Here is a 9,854-nt window from a genome sequence, read left to right on the forward strand (position 1 = left end):
CTATGGCTCAAACCCAAGGCCATATGCATCCTAGGCAAGTACTCTACCAACTGAGCTACATCCCCTGCCTCAGACAAAATAATCTCTATTGTTTTGTCCTTTCTTTGAATGACCTGATCCTTTGAACTCCTCCTTGAGAAGACATTTCACTTATTAATGATCATTTTAGAGTGTGGGTCCCACATGATGTAATGTGATGACAATGGGGTCCTACAGAGTGATATAACCAATGGTGTCAGTTACTTAGTACATTACTGTGATTCAAGTACCTGAACTGGTTGTGATTTGCCTAGTGTGGAGGCATATGTCTTTATTCCCAGAACTCAAGGAGCAAAGGTAGCTGGGCATTGGTGATGCTAACTTTTAGTCCCAGCATTTGAGAGGCAGAGGCAGGTGAATGAGTTTAAGGCCAACCCGATTTATAGAGTAAGTTCCAGGACCACCAGGACTACATAGAGAAATCCTGTCTGGAAAACAAATACACAAACAAACAAAAAACCTAAACAAACAAAGAAGAAGCAAGGGTAGGCAGATCTCTGTGAGTTGGAGGCAGCCTGATCTACATAGTTTTAGGTCATCCAAGACTACATAGTAAGACTTTGACTCACAACAAAAACACAACTCCCTTGCCCCTTACCACCAGTGCTGGGCAGGAGAGCCAGCCCCAAGGTCATGAAAGCTGACCCTATCCCTTGTCAGCTGCAGCAGTTGGGAGAGCCCTGGGAGAGGGAGAGATTTATCTCCCTGGGTAGCACAATAGCACTGGCCCTGGTGGAGGAGGCACAGGTGAGTTAGAGAGCTGGCCCAGTCCCTTGCCAGCTTTGGCATTGGGTGAGCTAGCCAAGCAGTGTGAGAGACTGGTCCCAGTGGTAGAGGTGTAAGAGAACTGGCAGGCTGACCAACTCAGCTACTATGTAGGCCCAGATCCAGGCTTTGAGTTGGCCTACCCCAACATCTTCCCTATCTATGAACTGCTCGTGAAGGGGTTGGTCTTGCAAATCCAAAGCTGTAGGATCTCCATAACACAGGATAACAACAAACTATCTGAGAGAAGTCTCACTGAGACTCTAGTATTGATAGTGTAGCAGAAGCCAGAGGCCTTGAACAAGACCAATGGCTCGTTGCAATGAACATTTGCAAGTGAAAATGTGTGGACAAAAGGGTTTACTGTAGGACACACTGTGACAAGAAGTTTTTTATTTTGTTTTGCTTTCGTTTATTTTATCCTATTTTGTATTTATATTTTTATTTTCTTTTTGGAGGGAGATTGCAGGGTGAGTGCAGATGCAAAGGGCTGGGGTGAAGAATGAGATTAAGGTAGATGATGTGAAATTCACAAAGAATTAATAAAGAGTAAACAAACAAATAAATCCAAAACTAAACAACCCCAAAATACCTAAGCTAAGTAACTCAAAGATGATTTTAGGTTTTGTTCCAGTTGGGCTGACTCCACAGCTTTGGATATGTATGAGGATATCATGGCAGGTTGCAGCAGGAGGGAGGGAAGAGGACAGGCAGGAGAGGTGGCTGGTCACCCATCAATGGCTGGAAAGCTGAGAGAGGAAGGGGCTGAGGACAAGTTACACCCTTCAAAGGCAGGCATGAAGTAGCCTACTTCCCTCCAATAGGCCCCACCTCCTAGTAGCCCATCCTGTAAGAATTCATCAATAAACCCATCCGTTGATGTGGTTACATCCTCTTGGTCCAATAATATTTTACTTAAAAAATTTAGAAATTTTATCTTCTATTTATTTATTTATTCATTCATTGTTTGTTTGTTTGTTGGAGAGGTTTCCTATCATGGCCTCCATGTGGAGGTCTGAGGACAAGTTTTGGGAGTTGGTTCTTTCTACTGTGTATATTATAGGCTCAAACTAAGACCACCAGGTTTGACACCAGGAAGCTTTAATTACATTTTGTGTGTGTGTGTGTGTGTGTGTGTGTGTGTGTGTGTGTGTAACAGATCATGTGTGGAAGTCAGAGGACAATGTTCAGAAGTTAATTCTCCTTCTACCATGTAGGCCCCAGGGCTCAAGCTCAGGTTGTCAGGGGTTAAACTCTGGCTGTCAGGCTTGGCAGCAAGCACCTTTATACACGGAACCATCTCAACAGCCCCTGCCACATTTAATATACTAACTATGGGGACCTGCCTTGAATACACAGACATTTTACGTCAGAACTGTAACAGGCCTTAAATCCATTCCACTATTGATTCCTAGAACTGTAATTTATTACTTCATTGTGGGTGTTTTGTTTTGTTTTTCTTTTCTGAGATAAGTTTCTATCCCATAGTCCTGTCTGGCCTGGAATGTATTTTGTAGATGAGGCTGCGTAAACTCAGAAACCTACTTGCCTCTGCAGCCTGAGTGCTGAGACCAAACAAATGTGCCACCATATTGGCTTAGAACTATAATTACATTTTTTTCTTTTAGAATTATTTTGGTTTATGTGTATTCATGTTTTGTCTGCATGTATATATGGGTACCATGTGCTCATCAGAGCCCTTCCCCGAGAGCAATTGGAGAGCAAGATGTTTTCTCCCGAGTTTCTGTTCTTTCATCTGGTTTTTACAATTTGTCTGTGAGGGGGTAGGGGGCTTGCTACACAGCCCAAGAGCTCTCATGTAGCTAAGGCTAGCCCTGAAACCAGAATCTTTTTGTCTCATGCTTCTGAGCCCTCTCCCAGGACAATGACAATGACAATGATGAGATGGTGATGATGATGATGATGATGATGGTATGATGATGATGATGATTACAAGCCCAGAGCTGCCTGTGCTACACTGAGCAGAGAAAAAAAAATCAAGAATGAAAAGGAGACAAGAATGAAGGTACAGTTAGGATCCTCAGATTCTGATGGTCCTAAGGCTCCTCCCACTTTTGTCTTTTATACTCAGTGTCTCTTTGTGATTTGGCCAGGTTGATCCTGGCTTTTGTTACTATGAAAAACTGATTAACACATAATTGTGACTGAGTATGGCAGATGGCTCGCACCTATAATCTTAGCATTCAGGAAGCTGAAGCAGGAGGATGACTGTATCAAACTAACACAAAATACACAGCTCTTCTTGGCCATCTGCATAGAGCTTTGATCCCAAATGAACATCTGAATATTTATCTCTAGTAGGTTTCACCTTTGCCCTATCACCCTGACTTCAGAAAAATTGGTAGAATTCTAATCTTAATTTATTACATAATCCTATGACTTTTGATAGAGTGCTCACAATTTATTCATCCGAATCATTTCAGTGTTGAACTGCACAAAGGCAACCAGACAAACAGACAGACACTCTCACTTGTAATCCCAGCACTTGAGAGGCTGAGGTAGGAAGTCTGATAAGGGTTTTAAAGACCAGTCTGGCTTGTTTACACAGTGAGTTTCAGGTTAGCCTAAACTAGAGGGAGATCCTGCAAGAAAGGGAGATGGCTGGAGAGTTGGCTCAGCCATTGAGAGCACTTCTTGTTTGTGCAGAGGATCTGGGTTTGATTTCTAGTCCCACAGGGCAGCTTACAACCGTCTGTAGCTCCAGTCCAAGCTGATCCGATGCCATCTTCTGACCTGTGTGGGTACCAGGCACGTATGGGGTATACAGACATACATGCAAGCAAAACACACACATAAAATAATAAGATAAACAAAACTAAAAAGAAAAGAAGGGGCTGGAGAGTTGGCTTAGGCATTAAAGACACTTGTTGCTCTTGTATTAGACTGGAGGTTGGTTCCAGCAACTATGTCAGATGGCTCACAGCCACTGGAAACTCTAACTCCGGGGTATCCGACATCCTCTATTGGCCTCTGAGGACACCTGCAGGCACATGTACACACATGCATACACACAAATAAGTCTTTCTTTTTAATTAAAAAAAAAACCTTTTATTGAGTCTTGTGAGTTTCATATCATGCATCCCAGTCTCCTCATCCCCTCATATCCTCATATCTACCCTTCACTCTTGCAACGCCCCCCCAAAGTAACACAACAACAACAACAACACCCCAAAACACAGAAAAACATCTCATCGTGGAAGCTGTAGTATGTCACCGTGTATCCCAAAGTGTATCCCTCCGGCCCACACATCTTTTCTTGCAGATGGACATTGCAGTTGGTCTGGTTCGAGGTCTCTGCCTTCTGTGATACTGCCAATATTGGATCCTCACCAGGACTCCTCCTGCTTATCCTGTTGTTGCTTTATGTCATGGAGATCCTACATCTTTGGATCAGCAAGACTGGCCCCTTCACGTATCTCAACCGTTTGCAGGTGATATAGATTTGGAGATGGGCCAACTCAGAGCTCTCCATCTGGGCCTGAGTGGTAGCTGAGCTCTAGTTAGTGAGCCAGCTGCCCCTTATCAGCACTACCAGGGTGAGCCTTCCAGCACCACTCTAGCTAGACCACACAGTGCCACCATTGGCAGGAGGCAGGGTGTGCTCTCCTGCCCTCAGGATAACTCACTCACTTGTACAACTCCAGAGCCATCACCGTGCTACCCAGTCCAAGCACAGGGTCCACTTTCCCAAGTGCTACAGCCTTCGAGGGACTGGGCCAACTCTCCTGGTCTTACATCCTTGGGGCTGGCTCACTCATGCCTTCTCCACTAGGGCCAGCCCTACTATGCTCTCCCTAACCTCTGGTTGGCTCGTCCACACCCCTGCCACCAGGGCCAGCTCCACTGTGCTGCCTGGTGAGCTGCAGGGCCTGCTCTCCTGACTGCTGCTGCTGCTGCTGGTGATAGGTGGGGTCAGCTCTCCAGAGCACAGCAGCCAGTGAGGGACAGGGCCAGTTCAGCACAGTCCCCAGACATGTACATGGTCCCTGGTGGCTGCCCAGATCAGGGATGTCCCCACGTTCTCTAATGATAATATGACCCATGACCATCGCCACTGATCTTTCCCACTGAATAGCCATGGACCTAGACATGGCCCCTCAGGTGGTAGCTTGGGCTGGGACCTCACCATGGCCCCAAGTGGAGGGCCGGCCATTCACAACAGGCTACTCCTCTCCACCCTGAGTCTCCAGTTCCATCTCTCTTCACAACGCTTAAGCTGTTCCACTTCTTTTTCTCTCCCATCTCTCCACCACGTACTTGCACATGTGGTTGCTCCCACTGCAGGATGGCCACATGGCTGGCAGACCCCTGAGTGACATCTTCTGTCTGCACCATGTGTCCTAGAGGCAAGCAGGTGTCTACTGCCCACCTGTAGGTGCACAGGATGGGCAAGTCTGTGGGTCTCATGGTGGTCCAGAGGTCCCTGTCTGTCTTCCTCCTCCCTAGTTACGGGGCTCTGTATCTATGGCCTGTCTATGCCATGGGGCAGAAGGCAGGTCTGGGGGCATCTTTCCCTACCTGCAGCACCTGACATAACAGACATAGGTTTCTATCTGTCTCCCTCCTTCCTCAGTGCACTGCCTGGATTTGATTGATTTGATTTTTATGTGTCCTAGGCATCAAAGCGCTTTGGCCACCATGCCAGGCCTTAAGCTAAGATGAACAAAGGACTGCCATCTGCTCTGTCCCTGACTACACAAGAACAGTACCACCAACAAGATGTGTCTTTGCCCATGTGGTGGTGGTAACGGTGGGAGACGTAACACGGATGACAAATAATCTTGTAAAAGGAGAGATGATTGTATGTTATTTTATCTGTGTACATGAATACTTTGGGGATGCTCTTCTAGAGTCCTGTTGGTCTGCTCCACTGTACTGTTTTCCAGCCTTATCCTCCATCTTCCTCCATCCTGTGATTCCATCAGACACCAGGAAAAGGCCTCGCCATTCTGCTGAATCACCGGTGATCCCAGGACAGACAGAGGCTACCATGCTCCCCTCCTGCCCCCATCTGCCCTTCCACTCAGTTGCCAAGTCTGTGGAAGAAATGCTTTCCATTGTCACTTGTCAGCCTCACTGCCACATCCTTGGTCACTATCTCTTGAAACATCTCTTCTGCCTCACTCTTTCTTCATCTTCTGGGGACCATGCTAAACATAGCTTGGATGCTGCTGTCCCTCAGAACAGCTCTTGGTACCTTGGTTATTTGCTTTCCCCTACTCTTCCCATTTTCTCTTTGTGTTTCGGTTCAGATGGTTTTTAATTTACCTGTGTTCAAGTTCAGTAGCCCTTTCCTCAGGCCTGCCTCGCTGCTGAGAACCCGGCTGGAGCGTTTTTTACCGCAGACAGCATGTTTTTATTTGTAGCATTTCTGTTTGACTTATACTTTGTATGTCTCTGCAGGATTCCCCATCTGTTCATGCAAGTTGCTCACTTCTTTCCACTAGACCTTTTTACAAATTAATTATAATTATTTTAAAGCCCTTGTCTAGTAATTCAACATCTGTGTCATATGTGAGTCTGGGTCTATTGACTTCCTTTTAAACAACAGATCTGAATGGAGATTTTTTTTTTCTTTTGTGCCTTTTTGTGCGTTGTGAGTGGTTTTTGGGGGGAGGGGTTTGTTTGTTTCTTTTGCTCTTTTTTTTTTTTAACTGAATGCCCATGGTATATAAAACAGCAGAGATTGAGGTCAATAGTAAATAGTATTTAAGCCTGAAAGTGGACATGCCCCTGCCTGCAACCTGTTGGTGTAGGAGGGTTAAGTCACTCTGGTTGGAAGTCAGGCAGTTTGGGTCTCATTGCTCTCATTATCTCCCCATGCAACCCAGGTGTCAACCTCCCCTGTGTGGCTGTTTAGAGTGGGCAAATGTTAGGAAACCTGTGTTCTTGAGCCAGTCTCCAAGGCTTTCCAACTGTCCCCACTTGCTGCCCCTCCAGCAGCCCAAGCCACTTGTTGCTTATTTGATGTTTAGCCTCATTCAGGATGGAGTTTGGCTCCCTGCTATTCTGGCTTGACTTCTGCCTTAACAATTAAAAATGAATGTATTGCTTCTTAAACCTGAAGTGGAGTAGCTACCCTGAATCCCAAACCGGCTCCCGACATGGGACTAGAGGCCAAAGAAAGATGCTCACTGGATCCGGAGACCCCAAAGAGGAAGAAGAGGAAGAATCAGTGGACCCTCTAACAACAGTGAGAGAGCACTGTGAACAGCTGGAGAAGTGTGTAAAGGCCCAGGAACGACTAGAGTTGTATGATAATCGCGTGTCTTCCCGATCACAGACAGAAGAGGATTGTACAGGGGAGCTCTTTGACTTCTTGCATGCACGGGACCACTGTGTGGCCCACAAGCTCTTTAAAAACTTGAAGTAAATGTGCAGATTCGTCCTCCTCAGCCTTGTCACTGGGAATCAGGAACAGTTCCTTGTGGTTCTGGACATCTGTGTCTAATGTAGTGAGTTCTCGAGAACCTCACTGACTTTGGCAGTAGCTTCTCTTCTGTGTAACTAGCAGTGACTTCATCTTAATAAATTGATCTGCAAACTTGCAAAAAAAATGAACTTAGTGTGTGTGTATGTGTATGTATGTATGTATGTGTGTGTGTGTGTATGTGTGTGTGTATGTATGTGTGTGTAGGTCCACACGTCTGTACAGGAGCTTGTGGAGGTCAGACGTGGGCACTGGACCCCCTGGAACCGGAGTTACTAGTTGTCAGTCACCATGTGGATGCTGGGAGCTGAACTTGGGTTTTCTGCAAGAGCAGTGAGTTCTCTTAACTGCTGAGCTAACTCTCCAGACCCAGTCTTAACAATGTTTAAACTTATGTTTGTGTGTGATCTTGCACATATATGCACCACAGGACACATGTGGAGGTCTCACACAACACACAAAATGACTTGCAAGAGCTGGCTCTCTCTTACCACGTGGACCCTGGGAGTTGAACTCAAGTTCTCTGGTGTGATGGGCTAGTCTTGGTTGCTAACTTGACTTCACCAGGAATGAACTAAAACTCAAGAGTCTGGGTACACCTGTGTCAATTTTTTTTCTTAATTAAATTGCACTAAATGGGAAGATTCACTTTTAATCCAGATCTTCTGAGGTAAGAAGATCTATCTGTAACCTGGGCCACACCCTCTGGTGGCAACCTCTATAAAGGACTTGAAGAAGGAAGCGTCTTTCTCTGTTTGCCCTCCCTCTTGATGGCAAGCCCATTCCTTGACTGCAGTAGAGCCTTCTTCTTTNGGATTCTTTTTTTTTTTTTTTTTTTGGTTTTTCGAGACAGGGTTTCTCTTTATAGCTCTGGCTGTCCTGGAGCTCACTTTGTAGACCAGGCTGGCCTCGAACTCAGAAATCCGCCTGCCTCTGCCTCCCGAGTGCTGGGATTAAAGGCGTGCGCCACCACGCCCGGCCTTCTTTGGGATTCTGATATATACTGAAGACCAGCTCAGACACTTACTTAGCCTTATAGACCAAGCAACTACTGGATTCTTGGACTTTTCATCAGAAGACAGCAGAAGACAGCCATTGTTGGACTCGCTGGAAAACCACATTAATAAATCCCCTTTGTGGGTCTATATTTAGACTCATCCCATCAGTTCTGTTCTTCCAGAGAACCCTGACTCATCTCATTCCCACTGAGTCATCTCACTTGCTCTTTTTTTTTAAAAAGATTTATTTATTGTTATACATAAATGCACTGTAGCTGTCTTCAGGTGCACCAGAAGAGGGCATCAGATCTTATTATGGGTGGTTGCGAGCCACCATGTGATTGCTGGGGTTTGAACTCAGGACCTTTGGAAGAACAGTCAGTGTTCTTACCCACTGAACCATCTCACCAGCCCATCTCACTTGCTATTAGCTTCAGACTTGAGCAGGTCCTACAATGGTGAGCTTCAAAGTTGGAGCTTAGGGCTGGAGAACTGGCTCAGCAGTGCAGAGAACTTACTGTCCTTGCAGAAGACGGGGCTTCAGTTTCCAACGCCCACATTTGGCAGCTCAGAATGGCCTGTATCTGAGAACCAGGGGACCCGCTGCCAACTTCTTGGCACCAGTCGGAACCTCCATGCACTGACACACTTTATGGCTTGGCTTTTTGAGACAAGGTTTCTCTGTGTAACCTTGACTCTCCTGGTAGATAGTCTGTAGACCAGTCTGGCCTGGATCTTAGAGACTTGTCTGCCTCTGCCTCCTGAGTACTGGGGATTAAATGCATGGCTTTAAAAGAATAGTAAACAATGAGTTATGTAAAAATAATTTTTATTCTCTTCCTCTAATTGTCATCTCTGAGGCTTACTACCTCTGTCTGCTACCCTAGGCTTAGCCCTGGAAGCTTCTTAGCCTCCATAGAATCTTATCTAGGCCTAGAATGTTCTCAGTCTCTGAGACTTGCGGTTGAATGAGCTCACCCTTTCTTGTTCTTTCTGAACTCTGGCTGACTGATTCAACTCAGCTGTTCTGGCTTAAAATTTTCTCCAGCCTGATTGATTCAATTTGGCTTCTTTCTCTCTGTCTCTCTTAACCTCAAACTCTAGCAATCTGTTCTATTCTTCTGGCTCCTTCTCATTCTCTGGCTCATCTGTCTTCACCTGTGTCTAGCTTGTTCTCTTTGTAACCTGTCTCTGTACAACCGTCCTAGTAAAACTACCTCCTACCTCTTTATTACTGTCTTTCTCACTGTCTCTTTCTCTAAGTCTCTTCATTACTGATGAGATGCCAAATCTTTTAAGTTCAGACTCCATTTTAGAGAACCTAACCTAAGTTTGAACTCAGGTAGATTAACAGGCTGGTACCTAGCATTAGTTTCCAAGTTGTCCCTCCCCCCAACAAAACCTAAGCCTAGCTCCAGTCTCTAGGTTAATCCCCAACAAGACCAGAGTTTCCAGGCTACACCCTCAACAAGACCAGTGTCTCCAGGTTATTCCCCCAACAAAACTGCACCCCAGGTTACAAGCTTGCCCCTTGCCTAATGACCACCAATGCAGAGGGGAGCAGAAGTTAAGTTTATGATATGACTCCCAGCACCAGCCAA

The 9,854-nt window shown here is 45.8% G+C and overlaps 1 pseudogene; it reads left to right on the forward strand.

Moving 5' to 3' along the window:
- Nucleotides 1–672: 672 nt before the first annotated feature.
- LOC115029085 lies at nt 673–7,373 on the forward strand (annotated as a pseudogene).
- The last annotated feature ends 2,481 nt before the right edge of the window (nt 7,374–9,854 follow it).

This window comes from Mus caroli, chromosome 2 (assembly GCF_900094665.2).
Source record: "Mus caroli chromosome 2, CAROLI_EIJ_v1.1, whole genome shotgun sequence".
In the NCBI taxonomy this organism is placed as follows: domain Eukaryota; kingdom Metazoa; phylum Chordata; class Mammalia; order Rodentia; family Muridae; genus Mus; species Mus caroli.